Source organism: Saccopteryx leptura, chromosome 12, assembly GCF_036850995.1.
Source record: "Saccopteryx leptura isolate mSacLep1 chromosome 12, mSacLep1_pri_phased_curated, whole genome shotgun sequence".
NCBI lineage: Eukaryota > Metazoa > Chordata > Mammalia > Chiroptera > Emballonuridae > Saccopteryx > Saccopteryx leptura.
This window is the reverse complement of record NC_089514.1, coordinates 3,835,507-3,856,970: the sequence shown is the minus strand read 5'-3', so window position 1 is coordinate 3,856,970 and position 21,464 is coordinate 3,835,507. Positions and strand designations below refer to the sequence as shown.

The 21,464-nt window shown below is 54.0% G+C and overlaps 1 non-coding gene across 1 annotated transcript; it reads right to left on the bottom strand.

The window, feature by feature from the left end:
- Positions 1-18,515: 18,515 nt before the first annotated feature.
- Positions 18,516-18,591, bottom strand: TRNAA-GGC (transfer RNA alanine (anticodon GGC)). Its single transcript has one exon. It is a non-coding gene; the product is annotated as a tRNA-Ala (tRNA).
- Positions 18,592-21,464: the final 2,873 nt, after the last annotated feature.

Genomic DNA, 21,464 nt, shown 5'->3' with positions numbered 1-21,464 from the left:
GTCCAAAGGCTGGTTGTGGCTGAGTGACACCAGCAGTCTTTTGTCTCAGTCAAGGAAAGAATGTGTTGCCTCTTACCCTTCACTTATTGATCTCTGGGAAGTGCCACTGTCAGAGAGACTATTTCACACGTGTATTGGAGAAGAAGGACTATTCCAGACATAACACCAATGGATGTCAAGGCAAGTATTTCTTCCATGGGGGAAAAAAGCACACCTCCTTTATAAACCCTGGTTACACCTTCCACATTGGCTCTCTCTTTGAAAATGCTCCTTCCTCTCTCCAACCTTGTCAGCTCAGGGTAATATATATTTCTAGAGAAAATGTTTCTTCACCAAAGCAAAAACAGATTCTTCTTCATATTAGAATGAATTGTAATTTTTATTAGATTTTTTCCCCCTGGTTGCATAAATATGGTTCACCTAAAACAGCCGTAGTCAACCTGGTCCCTACCGCCCCCTATGGGTGTTCCAGCTTTCACGGTGGGTGGTAGCGGAGCAACCAAAGTATAAATAAAAAGATAGATTTAACTATAGTAAGTTGTTTTATAAAGATTTATTCTGCCAAACATAGTGAGAATCCGACATAAAGTACTCGGTAAGTAATTATTATTATATGTTTTAACTTGCTGTACCTCTGCTTTATAAATTTTATAAAGTAAAGTGACTTCCCTACTTTATAAATCACCATGACTGTGAAACCGGTGGGTGGTTAGAAAATGTTACTACTAACAGAGACACAAAAGTGGGCGGTAGGTATAAAAAGGTTGACCACCCCTGACCTAAAAACAACAGGGAAAACTCCCAGTGAGGTCACATGTTGCCATGCGGCTGAAAATTTTAAGTTCCCTGGAACTTCCCAAGTGTGTATTTATGACCCTGTGTCTGTTTCTACTATAAATACTAAGATAGAATGTAGCTCTTCTATACATTGTGTTGACATGTTTATGTGCAACGTGCCATTATGTCTGTAGCAATATCATTGGAATTATGCTGGAAAAAGAAAAAGAGCTCAACAAAAAGAAACAAACAAACAAAAAGATGATTGTGGATGATTAACACACTCCTATGGGGCCAAAGAAAATTGCAGGATTGAGGAGTCGTGACCGGGAAGGAAAACACTGGGTCGTGAGGACCCGCTAATGCAGAACATCACGGCCGGGTATCTTCTTTCAATTACCCTCCGCGCCCTGGGCCAGAAGATTCCAAGTTTGTTTGAACAAAGCCACAGAGGAACTGCTGTCGGGAATCCACTGCAGGCTCTGGAGAAAGCCCTTCAAAAGCCAAAGAATTCGGTCTCATGCGGGGTATGAGATTTTGAAGGCATATCTTGTAGTGTGGGAATGATTTTACAGCGATGCGAAGCACGCGGGGAGGAGAGGGAGAGTCCTCTTTCTCTCCCCCACGCCGCCCCGCCCCACCCCATGCACTGGCCGAGACTTCAGTAACCCAGTGCTCCCGCAGATCAATCAACTGGAGCGAAGCTGTTTCTCTTAGATGTTCACCCCGGGCCAGATGGACGTGGGCTTTTACACGGCAGCGAGTCTCAGTCCACTCGGTTGCAACAGGCAGGCTTTCGTGGCCGCTGGACCGCGCCGTCAGCCTGCCTCCCGTGTGTACCTTGTCACCGGCCAGCTCTCTATTGTGCAAGACGAGGAAGCTCAAACAGTTTTTTCTTTTTCTTTCTTTTTCTTTTTTTTGCCTAGGTGGGTATCCTTGGAAAGAAACCGAAGTCTCATTTCCAAGAACAGCTGTTTCCTCCGGGTGTAACAAAGCCTGTCGTTTCAGAGACTCTGCTGTCTTCCCTCAAGTGTCGGCAGACGCTCTGCTTTGGGTCCCCGGGACACTGGAGAAAGGGACAAGAGAGCTCAAAGGGTTTCAGCTGCTGCCGCCGCTGCGCAACGAGGCCAGTGGCTCCCTGGCCGCGGTCCTGCTGCCCTCGTGGGTATGACGCACGCATTTCCCTGCAGATGGCTGATTTGCAATGGACGTAACATGAACCCCCCCCCCCCCCAGTGCATAGCTTGCATGTGACAGAATCAAAAGCTCTCTTTAAGTGGAGTGAAAACTAATTGAGATGTCTGAAATGACCATAAAATGTGATACTAGTGACTTCTCCCCCCCACACACACACAGTAGAAAGAAGTTCTTAGACATTGCAAATAACCAGATGAGAATTTGCGATGTTCCCCCCCCCCCCCAAAACCACAGAATTCTTCTTTGGTGGAGCCTCTTGGGGGCTCATGTCCAAGGAAACATCATCTTTAGGAAACACCGTGTTTGGAATTTGTGACCTGACGTGTCAACGCAGGTCAATGCAAAGAATGTTCCTCTACGTTTATTTTTCAGGGAAGTCGATAAAAATCTCCAAGGGCAGTGATGACAGCAAGCATGGGGGTAACCGGGTAAAAACACTCACCTAGAATACTTCTTTCTGTCCCCTGTGACCCCTCTAGAGCAGTGGTCCCCAATCTTTTTTGGGTCACGGACCGGTTTAATGTCAGAAGATATTTTCACGGACTGGCCTTTAGGGTGGGACGGATAAATGTATCACGTGACCGAGACAAGCGTCAAGAGTGAGTCTCAGATGGATGTAACAGAGGGAATCTGGTCATTTTTAAAAAATAAAACATCGTTCAGACTTAAATATATATATAACGGAAATAATGTAAGTTATTTATTCTTTCTCTGCGGACCGGTACCAAATGGCCCACGGACCGGTACCAGTCCGTGGCCCAGGGTTTGGGGACCACTGCTCTAGAGAACATAAGCCAGCTGCCTCCTAAGTGTATGGGAAAGCCTTCGTCAAATATCACAGCCTCTCTGGATGTTTCTGCCCTGAGTTGAGAGGAAAAGGAGAGTTTTACTGGGTGAGGGGAGACAGAGCTTCTGCCGGTGTCTCCAACCACACTGAATCCATTAAAACACTAAGTAAAATATCTGAATAATATCTTTAATAATAAAATTGTAGCGCAGCATAAAAACGCCCCTGTGAACACGTAGACATCCGGCCATTTGTGACAACATGGCGGGACCTAGGGGTAATATCAGTATCCTAATCACGTCCCTGATCTGGGAGATCTTAAAACCTAAACAAATGGACCAAGAAAATAGCCTCAAGGATCCTGAGAGTTGCCAGAGGGATGGATTGTGGGGGGATGGGCCAAAAGGTGAGAGGGATGAAAGGGTACAAATTTATAGCTATACCATTCATGAGTCACGGGGATGTCTAGTGCAGCTCTGGGAATCCGGTCAATATTGCGATAACTTTTATGGTGACAGGCGGCCGCTAGACTTGTTGCGATGATCCCATCACTATGTATGCCTCTAAAATGAATATTGTATTGTATATCAGCTCTACTTCAATTAAAAAGAGATTTACATCCCCCCAAAATAAATAACAAACCCACAAATCCAAGTGAAGAAATGAAATCTTACTCTTATTTCTTCATTTTAAGTCTCATCACCTTAAATTTAAGTCTCATCACCTCTTGGAGTGTGAGTTTATAATCTTGAAGTACTTAATGGTTTTGAAGTTCTTCCTACTTTATTGCATTTCAAAAAATACTTTTTTTTTTTTTTTGTATTTTTCTGAAGCTGGAAACGGGGAGAGACAGTCAGACAGACTCCCGCATGCGCCTGACCGGGATCCACCCGGCACACCCACCAGGGGCGACGCTCTGCCCACCAGGGGGCGATGCTCTGCCCCTCCGGGGCATCGCTGTGCTGCGACCAGAGCCACTCTAGCGCCTGGGGCAGAGGCCAAGGAGCCATCCCCAGCGCCCGGGCCATCTTTGCTCCAATGGGGCCATCTTTGCTCCAATGGAGCCTCACTGCGGGAGGGGAAGAGAGAGACAGAGAGGAAGGAGGGGGGGTGGAGAAGCAAATGGGCGCTTCTCCTATGTGCCCTGGCCGGGAATCGAACCCGGGTCCCCCGCACACCAGACCGACGCTCTACCACTGAGCCAACCGGCCAGGGCCATCAAAAAATACTTTTTAACGGATGTGCATGTTGAATACTCATATGTAGATTGTATTGCTAAGCATCATTATGTGAAATATCTATTGTAACAATTTTGCATAGTGCAATTGGCACCATATCCTTTAATCAAAGGTAAACAGTAGCTCTTTATGTGGTAGGCTTATACATATGATTGAATTTTAAAAAAATGTTTTGTCATCATTTTTTTCTATAGCTTATACATTTCTTTTGTATTCATTTTTAACAGATAAAGATATATCAGATTTTTTTTTTTTTTTTTTTTTTACTTTCCTGAAGTTAGAAATGGGAGGCAGTCAGACAGACTCCCGCATGCGCTGACCAGGATCCACCCGGCATGCCCACCAGAGGGCGATGCTCTGCCCATCTTGGGGCGTAGCTCTGCCGCAATCAGAGCCATTCTAGCGCCTGAGGCAGAGGCCACAGAGCCATCTTCAGTGCCCGGGTCAACTTTGCTCCAATGCAACCTCGGTTGCAGGAGGGGAAGAGAGAGACAGAGAGGAAGGAGAGGGGGAGGGGTGGAGAAGCAGATGGGCGCTTCTCCTGTGTGCCCTGGCCGGGAATCAAACCCGGGACTCCTGCACGCCAGGCCAACGCTCTATCACTGAACACATTGCCATCATTGTGTGGATGGGCTGGGAAACCCAGGTTGCTAGGGTGTGAGTCTGGCTTCTCTAGCTCCTCCCAAGGCATCTTGGGAAAGTTACTTCACCCTTCTGCAATTTAGTTTTAACATCTGTACAATGAAGGAAAAGAGTTGAATCTACAGCCCTGGCTGGCTAGCTCAGTGGTAGATTGTTGTCCCGGTGTGTGGAAATCTTGGGTTCAATTCCCGGCCAGGGCATACAGTTGAGGCACCCATCTGCTTCTGTACCCCCCCCTCTCCTTCCTCTCTATCTCTCTCTTCCCTTCCTGCAGCCAAGGCTCCATTGGAGCAAAGTTTGCCCGGGCGCTGAGGATGGCTCTGTGGCCTCCGCCTCAGACGCTAGAATGGCTCCTGTTACAATGGAGCAACTCCCCAGATGGGCAGAGCATCGCCCCCTGGTGGGCATGCCAGATGGATCTGGTCGGGTGCATGCAGGAGTCTGACTGCCTCCCCGCTTCTCACTTCAGAAAAATACAATAATAAAAAAAAAGAGTTGAATCTATTTCCATAGTCTGGTTTGTGGGGTATGTGAACCAGCATGCTGAGAGTACCTGGATGTGGTCAGGAGTCTGAAAACATTAGCTATGACAAGGATTGTTTTTTTAAAAAATTGCCAACGTGTTTTCGTGGTGGACTTGGAAGTGTACCAAAGTAGACACAGTTTCTGCCAGTCCCTCAGAAATACTGTCTGTGGTGGGGCTTAGAGTTCTAATTCTACTTGAACTTTGCTCTTTGGTCATTTTTTTTTCTTTTCCTTTTCTTTTTACAAGACAAAGGCTTTTTAAAGAAGTGTTTTTGGAAGACAAGATTCTCTCTTGAGTCAGCTATTCCATATTGTGTTACATTGCACGCTGCCTGGAAACCTATCTACAATAACAGCAACCATTCACATTTAGAGTGACCACCATCCCAGAGTCGTGAGAGCACTTCCCAAACCCCTTGCCTCAGGTCTGGAGAATCACAGACTTCCTGTGGGAACCCTTGCCTGGCTCCCCAAGTCTGGGTCAGGCACGCATCCCTCTGGCCCCGTGGTGCCCTGACCCAAGCACACAGTTCCACTCGTGGGCATCGCCTGCTTACCGTCTGCCCTGCTCCCTGACTGTGAGGTCCGAGAGGGCTGGTCATGGTTCTTGGTCCCCGCTGGCTTGCACCGAGCGCTGTGTATACACAATGACTATTTGTTAAATAAATGGATCCTAGGCATCTGATACATTTTTCAGGGAACAGAGGCTTTGGTCTCTGTCCCTGTAGTTACATAGTCATGCCCTACAGCCCTGTTCTGTTAGCAGGTGGGTCTAGAGCAGGAGTCTTCATGGGGGGGGGGGCTCCCCACCTGGGGGAATCAGCCTCACCTGAGAGCTTGTTAGCAACACAGCTTCTCAGTCTGTATGCCACACCGGCCGGATCAGGGACTCGGGGATAAGTGGGGCAGTCTGCATTTTTTTTTTTGATATTTTTTTGTATTTTTCTGAAGTTGGAAACAGGGAGGCAGTCAGACAGACTCCCGCATGCGCCCGAGTGGGATCCACCCGGCATGCCCACCAGGGGGCGATACTCTGTTGCAACCAGAGCCATTCTAGCGCCTGAGGCAGAGGCCATGGAGCCATCCTCAGCGCCCGGGCCAACTTTGCTCCAATGGAGCCTTGACTGCAGGAGGGGAAGAGAGAGACAGAGAGGAAGGAGAGGGGGAGGGGTGGAGAAGCAGATGAGCGCTTCTCCTGTGTGCCCTGGCCGGGAATCGAACCCGGGACTCCTGCACGCCAGGCCAACGCTCTACTACTGAGCCAACCGGCCAGGGTGCAGTGTGCATTTTAAGAAGCCTGCAGGTGACCCACCTTGCACCCTAAGGAGTCTGAGTCAGCAGGTCCGCTTGCAGTGCCAGGGACGGACTACCGTGCCCGCCGCGGGAAGCGAAGGGCAGCAGAGTGGAGGCGGGCAGCAGCAAGGGAACACTGGCCAGCTCCGGCCCAGGGCGTCCCGGGCCAAGTGCAAAGGCAGCTCGCAGAGGGGAGGTGATCCCCAGGGTGGAGCCCATGACTCATGGATTCCGGGTCAAGCGGGGGACGTTGGGTGTGGGTGGGGCCCCTGGAAGCAGAAGTCTGAAATGAAAAATGAGGTGTCGAAGAGGAGACCAAATGTGACGTGATGTCCCCTGAGCCAGTGGAGGACAGTGGTGATCGGCAGAGGCGTCGTGGGGGACCCGAGTCCGGCCTGCCAGTCGCCTCCTCGGGGGGTCAGCTCAGGAGGCCAGGAGCCCGGCCGGCCATGGGACCCGCCTTGCTAATTCTTACGTGTCCGGTTAATAGGGGAGCAGGGTTTGGCAGGAGAGTTCTGCGCTCCTTTCTCTGTCACCGAGCCTTTTATTTGTCCCTTAGTCTTCAGCTCTGAGAATCGTGAAGGTTGTGAAGAAGACGGGGTACGGTGATCTGAGATTTTGCCCCCTAGCCCCCTGGACGAGTCACGTCTCTGAGCCGAGGGGCTGCTGCTTTTATTGCGTTGCTCCTCTCTAATGTCGTGATGGGCGGACAAGTCCTTTGTCACGTGGCTGCTACTCTCCCGAGGGGATCTGTTCTTACGAGGACTTCAGTGACCAGACTTTGTGTCCCGTGTCCCCAAGATGGGACCACCGGTTCTGTGGACAGACCCCCTGGACTTTATGGGGAGGCGGTGTGGCGGTGAGGACGGGCCTGGCTTTCGGAAAGGAATAAGGGGGCGGGTCGAAGCCCAGGCCGGTGAGTGACGGCTACCGACGTGACTCCAGGCTGACGGGCGGTTTGGACTCGAAAGACCCTGGAGCAGAGCGGACCCCGTAGAAGCCAGCCCCAGGAAGGAGTGGGGGGGGGTGCGGAACAGCCCCCCCACCCAGAGGCACACATGCACGTCAGCTAACGTTCTCTTTTATTTTATTTTATTTTATTATTATTATTATTTTTTTGTATTTTTCTGAAGCTGGAAACGGGGAGAGACAGTCAGACAGACTCCCGCATGCGCCCGACCAGGATCCACCCGGCACGCCCACCAGGGGGCGACGCTCTGCCCACCAGGGGGCGATGCTCTGCCCCTCCGGGGCGTCGCTCTGCCGCGACCAGAGCCACTCTAGCGCCTGGGGCAGAGGGCAAGGAGCCATCCCCAGCGCCCGGGCCATCTTTGCTCCAATGGAGCCTTGGCTGCAGGAGGGGAAGAGAGAGACAGAGAGGAAGGGGGGGGGGGTGGAGAAGCAAATGGGCGCTTCTCCTGTGTGCCCTGGCCGGGAATCGAACCCAGGTCCCTCGCACGCCAGGCCGACGCTCTACCGCTGAGCCAACTGGCCAGGGCTAACTTTCTCTTTTAAAGACAAGAATCTGTCTTGAATTTTTTTTTAAAAAAAAGGCTCAAAACCGCAGGCAAAGTGGTTACGATAGGTGCCGTCCCTGTGTTCGGAACCCTCCCTGACCTCCCATCTCACTGAGAGTAAAAGCCAAAGTCCTGAAAACACCCCGGGAGGCCGAGCCTTGTGCCCTGTGGCCCCCTCCCGCTCCTGTGGGTGGCTGCAGCGACACTGGCCCCAACTGGATGGAGGTGCCCCCCTGTGGGCAAGGCCACCCCGTGGGCAAGGCCTTCCCTCCCACCTCAGCTGAAACTCCAGCCCTCCCCGCGCTGTCTCTTCCTTTGGACTTCACCTTGGACGTCTGATGACCGAGTGGACAGTGATGTGTAGCATTCCTCTGATTCATTTCCTTGCTCCTGTGCTGGCAGGCCCGTGAGGTTCAGAGTTCTGTCTCTTGCTCACGGTCCTGTCCCCGGACCCAGAACGCTGGTTGGCACGCGCTAGGCCCTCCCTCTGCTGCATGCAAGACTGGGACGCAGTCCGTCTGAGTCCGATGGAGCCTTGCTGATTAGAGCAATAACTGAGACGTACAAGAGTGCTTCCCCTCGACAAGGGTGCTATGAGCACCGCTGTGTTTTACCCAGGAGCACACGGGCGGCGATGTTTGTACCACCGTGCGCAGATTCGCTGTGTATCACCCCCCAGAACATTTCTAGTGATGCCTGGCATTCGATGGGTCGTGTTGATGGGAGGCTCATGGTTGGATGATCCGGTGTAATTTGCAGTGGCTTCCGGTGTCGTCACTCGTGCTGCGGAGCCAGGCGGGGGTCCCCGGGGTGTCAGCGTGGCCCGAGGGCAGGCACCGCAGAGCTGATGTTGAGGACTGGTGGTCACTGGAGGCTGGGTTCCGTGAGCCTTGTCCCGGGTCCCCGGGGTGTCAGCGTGGCCCGAGGGCAGGCACCGCAGAGCTGATGTTGAGGACTGGTGGTCCCTGGAGGGTGGGTTCCGTGAGCCTTGTCCCGGGTCCCCGGGATGTCAGCGTGGCCCGAGGGCAGGCACCGCAGAGCTGATGTTGAGGACTGGTGGTCACTGGAGGCTGGGTTCCGTGAGCCTTGTCCCGGGTCCCCGGGGTGTCAGCGTGGCCCGAGGGCAGGCACCGCAGAGCTGATGTTGAGGACTGGTGGTCACTGGAGGCTGGGTTCCGTGAGCCTTGTCCCGGGTCCCCGGGGTGTCAGCGTGGCCCGAGGGCAGGCACCGCAGAGCTGATGTTGAGGACTGGTGGTCACTGGAGGCTGGGTTCCGTGAGCCTTGTCCCGGGTCCCCGGCTTCATCCTGACCCCAGCGTGGCATCAGGAATGCTCTAAAGAGCCGGGTAGCTCAGGAGTCCCCTCGCCTAAACTCCTTCTTGTCGCACACGAAGCTCGACTCCACGCCAACCATGTAACCCGCTGCTGGGACCTTCAGCTTGAACGTGGCCTGGACACCCGTCCTATCCCTCAGGGTCCACGGCCCCCACTGGGAAACGGGGGGGGGGGCAGGGCCGGACTGTTCCACCAGGAAGCACCGTCCTCAGGCAACAAAGACGGACACGCTCACCCTCAACTGGTAATAAATAAGCATATATTGTTTTGTTTTGTTTTGCTTTGACACGGGATATCTGTCTAATTTGAAGTATGCCCCGAATATCGGGCTGTTTTTCATCGTTAGCCTCGTGAAAAGGCCAAGAAAACAACAAGAGCAAGACAGGCCTCGTCCCTTTGAAGCTGCTGGCACGAAGAACACGAGAAACTCGGAGTTCGTCACGGGCTGAGGGCCATTGCGCAAGGCCCCCGGGCCGGGCTCTGCCACCAGCGGCGGGCTGTGGAGAAACATCTCCGGGGGGCTCCCACCGCTCATCACGACTGCAGAACCCCGCACGGGTACGGCCTCTGACGATCACCACACACACACTCTGCGTCATCTCTGTCTAACACAGTCCCCTCTGCCAAAGCCACCCTCCAGCCAGGTCCGAGAAGACCGCTGTCCCCAATTACAGGGTGTGTGTCTGGGTGCCCCCCCCCCCCCACGGGAGCTGGGGCTGCAGGCACTTGGGTCTCGCTGGCGCACAAGACAGGACGATCCCCACCCTTGTGCAGGCTGGCTTCCAGCTAATTAGAATCTCTGTGACCCTTCCTTTCATTATTTAAAAATATATATATTTTAGGCAAAGAGCCTGGCTTGGCTTTGTGCACGTGGCATTGAGCACCTCTTTCTGAAGTCCCACCCTGTGCCAGGGCAGGTGTTAGGCACCGGAGTGTAGGAGGCAAGCAGGGAGACACAGTCCGCCCCCAGCGGGGGGCTCCCGGTCCTGCAGGGGGACCACCGGAAAGTCTCCCGAGAACCATATACACGTCCCTGACTTCCGTGTGGGGTGGACAGGATGACGGATTGTTTAGTGGCATTAGGGGACTGTATAATGGAGGGGGTGACTCCCCTGAGAGGTCAGGGATGTGAGAACTGAGCCAGGATGTGGAGGAGGAGGAAGAGGAGGAGGAGGAAAAGGAGGAAGAGGGGGAGGAGGAGGAAGGGGAGGAGGAGGAAGAGGAAGAGGGGGAGGAGGAAGAGGAGGAGGAGGAGGTAGAGGAGGAGGAGGAGGAGGGGGAGGAGGAGGAGGAGGAGGAAGGGGAGGAGGAGGAGAAGGAGGAGGAGGAAGAGGAGGAGGAGGAGAAAGAGGAGGAGGAGGAGAAAGAGGAGGAGGAGGAGGAAGAGGAGGAAGAGGAGGAGGAGGAGGAGGAGGAGGAAGGGGAGGAGGAGGAGGAAGAGGAGGAAGAGGAGGAGGAGGAGGAGGAGGAGGAAGGGGAGGAGGAGGAAGAGGAGGAGGAGGAGGAGGAGGAAGAGGAGGAGGAGAAAGAGGAGGAGGAGGAGAAAGAGGAGGAGGAGGAAGAGGAGGAAGAGGAGGAGGAGGAGAAGGAGGAAGGGGAGGAGGAGGAAGGGGAGGAGGAGGAGGAGGAAGAGGAGGAGGAGGAGAAAGAGGAGGAGGAGGAGAAAGAGGAGAAAGAGGAGGAGGAGGAGGAGGAAGAGGAGGAGGAGGAGGAGGGGGAGGAGGAGAAAGAGGAGGAGGAGGAGGGAGGAGGAGGAGGAGGAAAAGGAGGAGGAAGAGGGGGAGGAGGAGAAAGAGGAGGAGGAGGAAGAGGAGGAGGAAGAGGAGGACGAGGAGAAAGAGGAGGAGGAGGAAGAGGAGGATGAGGAGGAGGAAGAGGAGGAAGAGGAGGAGGAGGAAGAGGAGGGTGAGGAGGAGGAAGAGGAGGAGGAGGAGGAGGAGGAGAAAGAGGAGGAAGAAGAGGAGGAGGAAGAGGGGGAGGAGGAGGAGGACGAAGAAGAGGAGGAGATGTGGGGAGAGTCTGAGGTGTGGCTGGAAGGCCCCTTGGGCCACAGGCAGCACGGTGAGCGTGAGGACCGACAGGGAGCCACTGTGCCTTTTCTTCTTCCCGAGGAAGAGTTCTGAATTTAATCCAGGCGTTGGGAGTGGAAGGAAGGGAGCGGGAGCCGCGGGTCGAAAGGAGATTTGAGTTCCGGAACGACGGAAGGGCATTAAAGGAGTAGGTCCGTTGGAGATTCTGCCCGCACCTAAACCCTTGTCTTCCGGTTCCAGACTCACCGTCTATGCTCTGTCTTGGTGACTTTTTTGGGCAACGTGCAAACTCTGTGTCTTCTTGGCCAGTTGGTTCCGCTAGGTCCTGCCACTAGGGGGCACTAGATGGGTAACTGGGAGGCCGGAGGAGAGCTGAAGGGACTTGAGCAGGGGGGCGGTGCCCCTGCCCTGCCGGACAGGGACACCCTCGCTCGACACTGGGCCCAGCAGCGGCAGCTGGCGTCCAGCTTCGCCTCCCTGCAGCCCTCCCAGGAGCTCCAGCCCTCCTCACTGCACCCCCTCCGAGATCTCAGCCTACCCACCCGGGAGGTCTGAGCCCCTGCTGGTGGTCCGCTGAGCGGGAGCAGAAGGGGGAGCTCAGGTAGCTTCCACCCCAGAGGACCGAGTCCCGGACCAAGGTTCTCAGCCGTTGCTGCTGCACGTGAGAATCCGGGGGAGCATTGGACAGCCCAACGCCCGCCGGCCCACGGCCCGGAACCAGACCCTGGGTGGGATGCCTGACAGAGCGGCAGTCCCAGGCTGAGAGCCACCCACGGAGGTGTAAAATGACCACACCACTGTAAAAGCAGTTTCCCAGTTTCTTATAAAGTTAAGCATTCCCACCGGAGGAGTGGTCTCATTGCCACTGGGTGAGATGGTCTCATTGCCACAAGAGAGGGTGGTCTCATTGCCACCAGGACAGGTTTTCTCATTGCCACCAAGAGGGGTGGTCTTATTGCCACCGGGCAAGGTGGTCTCATTGTCACTGGGTGAGGTGGTCTCATTTCCACCAGGAGGGGTGGTCTCGTTGCCACCAGGACAGGTTTTCTCATTTCCACCAGGAGGGGTGGTCTCGTTGCCACCAGGACAGGTTTTCTCATTTCCACCAGGAGGGGTGGTCTCATTGCCACCAGGAGGGGTGGTCTCTGACACCAGGGGAAAAAAGCATGTTTTGAGAAAGAGGAGGGACCTTCTGAAACACTCGTGCTTGAAGTCTTCCAAAGGATGCAGTGGGAAGTGTAGCTTCCGTGAAAGGAACGTGACACACAGGGAGCCCTGGCGGCCCGAAGCAGATCTGAACAGGGCGCCGGGTGCGGCGAGCCCCTCGGGCGGGAAGCGCTGCTTCCGGCTTGGCATCCGAGCGTCTCCGCTGTTCTCCGCTGTTCTGCACCGTTTCCTCCCCACAAACACGGCTACCCGTTCCCTGGCAACCGAGCTGCAGGGCGTGAGCTTCCAGTTTCACATCCAATCTTTCGTGGTCTCCACGGCCACTGGATAGGTGAGACCGGGGAACGGGGACATGGGGACAAAAAAACTAGAGCAGAGCTGTGGGGGGGAGGGGCGCACCCAGCTCGGAGCTGCACGCTGAGTGCCCCGCGCTCTGTGCCCGGGGGGCCCACGGATGCTCCGACTTCTGCCTGCTCCACAGACACAGGAAACTGTCCCGAGAGGAAGGCTTCTGATGAAAACCATCCACACACGAAGCAGGACAGGCGTGTTCTTGGCACCGTGAAAGGGAAGATGTGATTTCAGAAATGGTGGAAGATGGAGCATGAGAGAGGCATGCTGGCTTTGCTTATCTCCGCAGATCATGAACTCGCATTCAGGGAGCCCCGCTCTCGAATGCCACGATGGGTAACGAGGGTGGCAACGCAGTGGGTGTTAACCGCAGCGGGGAATAATCGTCCTGTTATTAAGGGTCAAATACTGTGCGCTGAGCGCTCATTCTGCACCAAGTGTTGCATTAAACACTCCTGGTGCCACACTGCCCACGATGAGGGCGAGGAGACGGAATACCTCCGTGTGACCGGTGAGTTGGCGTGAACGGTAGGGCCGGCTTGAACCCAGGCCCGGTCAATCCCAAGGCCGTGGTGTTAACTTCTGAGGCAACGGACCTCGTTCTTAGCTCAGACCAGCATCTACACCAGGGGTCCCCAAACTACGGCCCGCTGGCCGCATGTGGCCCCCTGAGGCCATTTATCCGGCCCCCACCGCACTTCCAGAAGGGGCACCTCTTTCATTGGTGGTCAGTGAGAGGAGCATAGTTCCCATTGAAATACGGGTCAGTTTGTTGATTTAAATTTACTTGTTCTTTATTTTAAATATTGTATTTGTTCCCGTTTTGTTTTTTGACTTTAAAATAAGATATGTGCAGTGTGCATAGGGATTTGTTCATAGTTTTTTTTTTTAATAGTCTGGCCCTCCAACGGTCTGAGGGACAGTGAACTGGCCCCCTGTGTAAAAAGTTTGGGGACCCCTGACCTACACAGAGCTTCCCAGGGTCCGGCAGCCTGAAGGAGCCCCCCCGCCACAGATACACGGGGCCACGAGGCTGCCTGAACCCCACGTGACCGTGCAGTAGGCATGTGACGAGGGACAACCGCTGGGAAACCGTTCCTATCGGGTTAGAGCTCCAAGAGCAACGGGCACTTTATGTCAGTGAGCTAGAGTCCTCTTCGCCGTCACCAGCGCAAGCTGGACTTCTGCAGAGGAAGGCTGTTTCGTAAGGTCTGGTTGTTTCATAAACGCCCGGGTCTCCTAGGAGCCGACATCTCACGTGCAGACATCTGTGAGCAGCTGCTGGGCACTTGGTTCTACAAAGGTCTGATTTAGAGGGAGCGTAGAACTTCCCCGACTCGGTGCCAACGACAGGATGCAGCTTTCAGATCCTGCACAGAGAGCGGCCTTTCCCTGCTCACCTCACTCGGACCCGGCCAGCCGGGAGGGCCGCACCACTCAGGGCCACACCACTCAGGGCCACACCACTCCCGGGCTGGCTGGCCAGAGCCATGGTCCAGAGCTCCGGGCCGTGGACAAGCACGCACGGCCTCCTCCCGTGGGCGCAGCGCGGTGGAGGTCGAGCCGCTGGGCTGCTGCCTGCAGGCAGCGTCCCCTCCCCAGACCCGTGTTTACACAGAGCACCGTATGGAGTGGTGGGGTCCCTCAGCAGTTCAGCCTCCCCTCTCTCCGCGGCAGTGGGAGGCAGCGAGAGCCAGCGTTCTCACAGGCCCCAGAAGGATGGCAATCCTCGCCGGGCTCGGACAGACCAGAAACAGATGTGGCCCGAGCTCCCCCACGCAGCCTCCGCCGGCCGCCTCCCCCCTCGAGGCAGGCGCGGTTTGGGGGCTTTCCTGAGCTGAGAGGACCCGGAGTCGACCTCCCTCGACAGGCAGGCTCCTCTCGTGTTAAAAAGCAGGAGGGGAGTAACACGGTGGGGTGGCTGCAAGCCGGGGTCCACTCGCTTTTGAAAAAAATGTGGTGTTTTTGTGTTTTGTTTTTTTTTTTTCAAGTGAAGGTGAATTGGAACATCTGGAAATATTTCTGCAAATAAATCACTCCTTAACTGAAACACGAAATGGCATTTTTTTTGGTTTGGCGAGCGGCTGTCAGCGTTACTTAGACATGAACCCTTGGCAGACCGCGGGCTTAATGCTCCCCTTATGAGATCAACGCGTAATCTGTTGTGTTCTCAGGATGATTGTGCGAGAGTTCTGCCCGGCAGGAAATGAGTCCCGGGTGAAACAAAGATGACAGCCAGCGTGATTTCTCAGAGTGGGCTTATCATCATCGGCCATTACGTGCTGCTCCACTGCGCGGAGTCGTGAAGTTTTACAAGAAATCTTTACGGCCGTGGTTAGGAGTCTGATTCCCACACAACCGCACTCAGACTCAAAATCCGTGGAAAGCCGTATTGGATGGTAGCGGAGACGCTCTATAAAGAGAGACAAACGAATAAACAAACCCCCCTCCCACACACACACAAAAACAGAATCAAACACTTTTATTTGAAAGAAATTAGGATAACTGTGTCAAGACCTCCTAGAATGGGGAACGTCCTCTTTAACGCTAAAAGAAAAAAAAAATCCTTCCTGTTTTGAATGTTCCTTATGTTTTTCCATAAATCTCTGTGAATGTGGGAAGTATGATTTCTAGTCACTCAGCCTGCATGTGACAGAAAGCATGGTTTCTGTGTGTTTCCTTGTTATGAGGTTCTCTGGGTGACATAAAACATGAGTGACGACGGCCCTGGCCGGTTGGCTCAGCGGTAGAGCGTCGGCCTGGCGTGCGGGGCACCCGGGTTTGATTCCCGGCCAGGGCACACAGGAGAAGCGCCCATTTGCTTCTCCACACCCCCCCTCCTTCCTCTCTGTCTCTCTCTTCCCCTCCCGCAGCCAAGGCTCCATTGGAGCAAAGATGGCCCGGGTGCTGGGGATGGCTCCTTGGCCTCTGCCCCAGGCGCTGGAGTGGCTCTGGTCGCGGCAGAGCATCGCCCCCTGGTGGGCAGAGCATCGCCCCTGGTGGGCGTGCCGGGTGGATCCCGGTCGGGCGCATGCGGGAGTCTGTCTGACTGTCTCTCCCCATTTCCAGCTTCAGAAAAAAAAAAAACATGAGTGACGAACAAAACCTTGTGTGTGTGTGTGTGTGTGTGTGTGTGTGTGTGTGTAAAGACAGAAAATAATGAGCTGTGATAAGCCAACTGCTATTAACAACAGTGACGAGGATATAAACCATTAACTGCACAGGCATCAGTAACCAGTGAAAGGTACCAATCAACTAAACTCAGGGTCCCGTCAGAGGTACTGAAACATACTTTATTAACCTTGCATTGCTTATATATTTTATTCTACTGACAGCCTTGGGACGCTCTGTCGACGAGCATGGATTCTGGGACTTCCTGTGAGAAAGCGCTGTGATCCGCAAGAACCCTGTGTTTTCTGTTCCACGTAGGAGTCCGGCTACAAAGGCTCGCTCTGCAGTCCGGCTGGCCTCCCTTTCGCATCGGTAAGAAAATATTTAAGATGGATACAATCTCATTTTCCTAAGGAAGAAAGAAGAAACACTGCCCCAAACTTAGAAACACACAGGAGGCGTGTGTAAGGAAGTGAAATAATCTTTTACCGCATGTCTATCCCAGTAAGAGACAGATGCCAGTCTGTTCTTGGTGAAAAGTGGCAGGCAGAGGTGTCCTAAGTCACCTTGGAAGACACTCCAACCTCTCCAAACCACCTGCCCTCCCCCCCGCCCCCAATAAAATATTCAACAGTAAGAACATTAATTGCCACCAACCACATATGCGGTAATTTACCTTTAAAAAAAAACAACCCTGTGATTTCCTTTGTGCCCTTCAGAATGTCTTTCCCCTAAAGTTCAGATAGTGTAACAATACGACCAGTGGGATTCCCCCCTCAGGGTGGCTGAGATGTCAGAGCTCACGTCAGTTGAGAGAAAGTTCATCCACCAGCGCTTTTTACTTTGTGAAGGTTCCATAGTTATTCCTGGTCTTTCACCAAAGACCATTAAAACTGAGACCAAAAAAATCTATTTTAACATGAAAGGGAAGAAAGGTGTTGTTGAAGGTCTTTTTTCATGCAGTCCTAGTGTAGTATCTGATTTTATGGTTCTCAAACCTCAGTGTGTGTCGGGGTTACCCGGAGGGCTTAGTATAAAGCACAGGCTGCTGGGCCCCACCCTTAGGGACTGCGATTCAGTGAGTGTGGGGTGGGGGCCCAAGAACCTGCCTTTCTAAGTGACTCCCAGGGCGTGCTGGGCACCAGGCTCTGAAAGCTGCCAAGCTGATTTAATTCTCTTTCTCTCTGTCTTTTTAAAAGTCTCTCTGAAAGATAATGGAATAATAAGTGTCGGTGATCACGATACTATCCATTTCACTTGGGTTGACTTCTCTGTCTAGAATCAGGCGTCTCCAAACTACAGCTCGCGGGCCGCAATGCGGCCCCCTGAGGCCATTTATCCAGCCCCCACTGCACTTCTGGAAGGGGCACCTCTTTCATTGGTGGTCAGTGAGAGGACCACTGTATTTGGCAGCCCTCCAATGGTCTGAGGGACAGTGAACTGGACCCCTGTGTAAAAAGTTTGGAGACCCCTGGAACTCCTTGAAAATCTTTGCCGATAGTAACATTAACTGTCATTGCTTTAAATTTATGAAACTGCTCTCGCTCTCTCTCTCTCTCTCTCTCTCTCTCCTGGAATTTTCAACGTTGGTTTGAGGGAGGGGAATATTTCTAATCGCCCGTCTAACAAACTTACGCTCCATCTTTACGTTTTTGCAACTCAGGAGGCGTGAATTTTTATCCTATTCTGAAGAGAGGACCAGAGGCAGAGTAGGCACCGAGTGGGCATTTGTGGGGTGATTGGACGGGAAGCAATGAGGAGGTGACTCTGGGGAAAGAGGAGGTGTCTGTGGGCTCACAGGGAGGGGGGGCAGACAGGGGAAGCACAGCAGGGGTTCACTGGGCTCAGTATTCTAAAGAGAACCGGTTCCCAACAGCTTTGGTGTGGGTAAGGATAGAAGGCCCAGGGGTGGCCCTCTGTGCGGAGGTGGGGGACAGTCAGGAGCCCTCGGTGGCGAGAGGTCCCCGAAGTTCCTCGACAGCGAGAAGACTGGGAGGGCTGCTGCTCCAGCCGGGGGTCCGGGAGTCGTGACGGGGAGGGATGGCCAGCAAACAGGGGCCAGACGCAAAGCCGAGTGAGACCGCGTCCCAGACGGAGGGAGGAGGCGGGGGGACATGCAGACACAAGCTGGAGCCCCGAGGCCAGGGGAGGGCAGACGGGGAAAGGAGTTTCACGGAAAAGCAAAGCAAACGGGGCTCATTTGTTTGGGGGAGCCAGGCGAGGGTCTCTGGAAAAGCACCCCTGTTAGAGAGTTCTCTGAGCATGCTCACAGGCGAGGGGATTTTTTTATTTTATTTTTATTTTTGTATTTTTCTGAAGCTGGAAAAAGGGAGGCAGTCAGACAGACTCCCGCATGCGCCCACCAGGGGGCGATGCTCTGTTGCATCCAGAGCCATTCTAGCGCCTGAGGCAGAGGCCATGGAGCCATCCTCAGCGCCCCGGGCCAACTTTGCTCCAATGGAGCCTTGGCTGCGGGAGGGGAAGAGAGAGACAGAGAGGAAGGAGAGGGGGAGGAGTGGAGAAGCAGATGGGTGCTTCTCCTGTGTGCCCTGGCCGGGAATTGAACCCGGGACTCCGGCATGCCAGGCCGACGCTCTACCACTGAGCCAACCGGCCAGGGCTGCGAGGGGCTTTTTAAAGACGGTCATCGACCGCAGACACAGGTCAAGTCCAGGCCTCTGCCAGCAGATCGGCCACACTGCGGGAGGCGTGACCTCCAGAACGCCCTAGACCCCCCGCCACACCTGCGGGGCGTTACGTGGAAAGGGGGCGGGCACTGGAGTCCGACCGGGCCCTGAAATGTGTGATGCTCGTCACTGTGCAGAGCCCCCGGAGGACGTCACCCTGCCTCGGGCACCAGCTGGCCGGCCGCGATGACACAAGGAGAGGCAGAGGCACCTCTGGGTCCCCGAGGCCCCAAGGTCCGAGCCGCTGCTTTTCCAGGGGGAACCGCGAGGGAAGCCACGCTCGCCCTGACTCCCTGACTGCGGTTGGCTTTAGGGCTTCCGTCCGAGGACAGGAGCCGGGGCTGGAGCCGGGAGGGCGCGGAGTGTCCGGTAGAGGAGCCAGAGAGTCGTATTTGAATGAGGCCGTGGCAGGAGAAATGGAGAGGTGGCCGCGTTAGGGGCCTGAGTGACAAGCTCCACCGGACGTAGGGCAGAGGGACATTAGGGGGACCTTGAGTGGTGACGCGAGGCAGATCGCGGGTGCTGGTCAGGGCACGGGGTGTGCGGGCCGGCGGTCCCGGCGGCAAAGGTAGGCTGGAAGGTTCCGCAGCCGGAGCGCCCACCCACCACGACCACCAGAAAAGGGCGTGGTCATCCTGGATGAGCAGTCCGAGGGTCCAGTCGGAGGAGTGGCTGATTCCTTGAAATTAGTCCAAGGGTCTAAAAAAAAATAAAAAATTCCCTCGGAATAATGGAAAACAATGCATGGGAAAAAATTTTAATAATAAAAGGTGCAACAACAGAAAATAAGTTTCCATGTTAAGATCGATCATATAGACACACACACACACACACAATTAGTAAAACATAAAAAAAAAGAAACAAAATAATTAATAAAATAAAAAAGAAGAAACACAAAAAAATTAAAGAAAAAGACCTTCCCTATAGCGTGGATCACCTCCCTCTTTGGGGTTAAGTGTTTCGGGTCAGTTGGCTGTAGGCAGAGTCGTGAGAGCACAGGTTAGGCGTTAGGATCAGGAGGGTCTGGCCTCCCTATTGGCGTGCTTCTTCACCGGCCAGGTTTATCGGAAGTGTTCCTTCCTTCCTTCTTTCCCGACGCCCACCTCTCCATCAGACACAACTCTTTAAAGAACAAAATTGATTCGGAGCAAGGAACTCGCTGGTACCGACTTCATGCCTTTCCTCTGTGCCTGTTTTTCTTTTTCTTCTCTCCGGGGTCGTCTCCCTGGAGATAACGCAGTTGCCTGATCTAGGTCAACACCTCCATTCTCTCTTAACCCGTCACAAATGCTCCGAGGTAGGCGTGAGGGGGGGTGTGTGCAACCGGATGGAACCCAATGAACACGGCCTCTTCTAGCGGTTTCTCCTGTACTGTCGTGATTTCACTCAGCACCGTCTCACACCTTGTCGGCTGTGGGTTGCACAACACGTTACAACCGTCCCCTCGCCTGGCTTAACTCCTCCGGTGGAAGAACCCCATGGAGATTTCTGTGAGGTTAGCAGCTCCTCCTGCTTGTCTGTTCCTAAAGTGAGGTCTGAGTCAAGTTCAGAGCGGCAGCCCCTTGGGGAAGGGGACTCCACCGAGTTTGGAATTCAGAGTGGCGGGGGAGACAGCCTAGATTTTAAAGACTTCAGATCCCCGGACACGATGAACAGCTTTGCAGACTTCCATCCTAAGGTGCTGACTTCTGCCGCTCTAGGTGAGAACGAGGTGGGGGCCCGGGAATCGTACTCCCCGGGGGAATACCCCCCCCATACCTCGCACGAATTCAGGAGTTGGTGGAAGGGTAAATATTGTTTTAAGTGCGAATAGATTGCCAGGGAGTTAAACCTTGCCAGCCTTACCACCTCAGCGTGAATAAATCAGTTGAAAATATGAGCTTCCTGCCTGACCAGGTGGTGGTGCAGTGGATAGAGCGTCAGACTGGGATGCAGAGGACCCAGGTTCGAGACCTCGAGGTTGCCAGCTTAAGCGCAGGCTCATCTGGTTTGAGCAAAAACTCACCAGCTTGGACCCAAGGTCGCTGGCTCGAGCAAGGGGTTACTCGGTCTGCTGTAGCCCCATGGTCAAGGCACATATGAGAAAGCAATCAATGAACAACTAACGTGTTGCAAGGAAAAACTGATGATTGATGCTTCTCATCTCTTTGTTCCTGTCTGTCTGTCCCTGTCTATCCCTCTCTCTGACTCTCTCTCTCTGTCTCTGTAAAAAAAAAAAAAAAAAAAAAAAGAAAGAAAGAAAATACGAGCTTCCTTTCTTCCTAAAGTAACTGGTTGGGACCCGTGAATGCAGAGGGGACGAGAAACAAGGCAGAGAAGTTACCCTTCTCAGAAGGACAAACTCGGTTGAGGGGAGTGGAGGGGTGGTGGGGTCCAGGGTAACATTCGCTCCTTGGGGGGCAGGGGTATGTGGGGGGTGGGGAAGGGTGCAGAGACAGGGCGGAGGGTGCTGTAGAAACAGTCTTCTGTGATTTGCAATCCTGCCCCGGGGCCCCATGGGCCACATGGCACAGGAGTCCGTCATTTTATTCCACTGGTCCCGTCCCACAGTCCGTTGTTTATTGAAACATGATTTTGGACCCACGAGAGAACAGAGCTGAGGGATCAGAGGCCAACGCGGCGTTGAACTCGGTCGTTTGTGTCCAACGGCCTCCACGGCTTGCTGGCCGGTGAAGTGTTCTCCAGCCCCGTTCCTGGCGGCACCGACTTCCCGTGGGACCAGGGACACTGCACGTCTGCTCTCGTCTCTCCTGAGGCCAGGGCGCGTCGGGGCCTGGTGATCGGGACAAGGACAGGAGCAGAAAGGG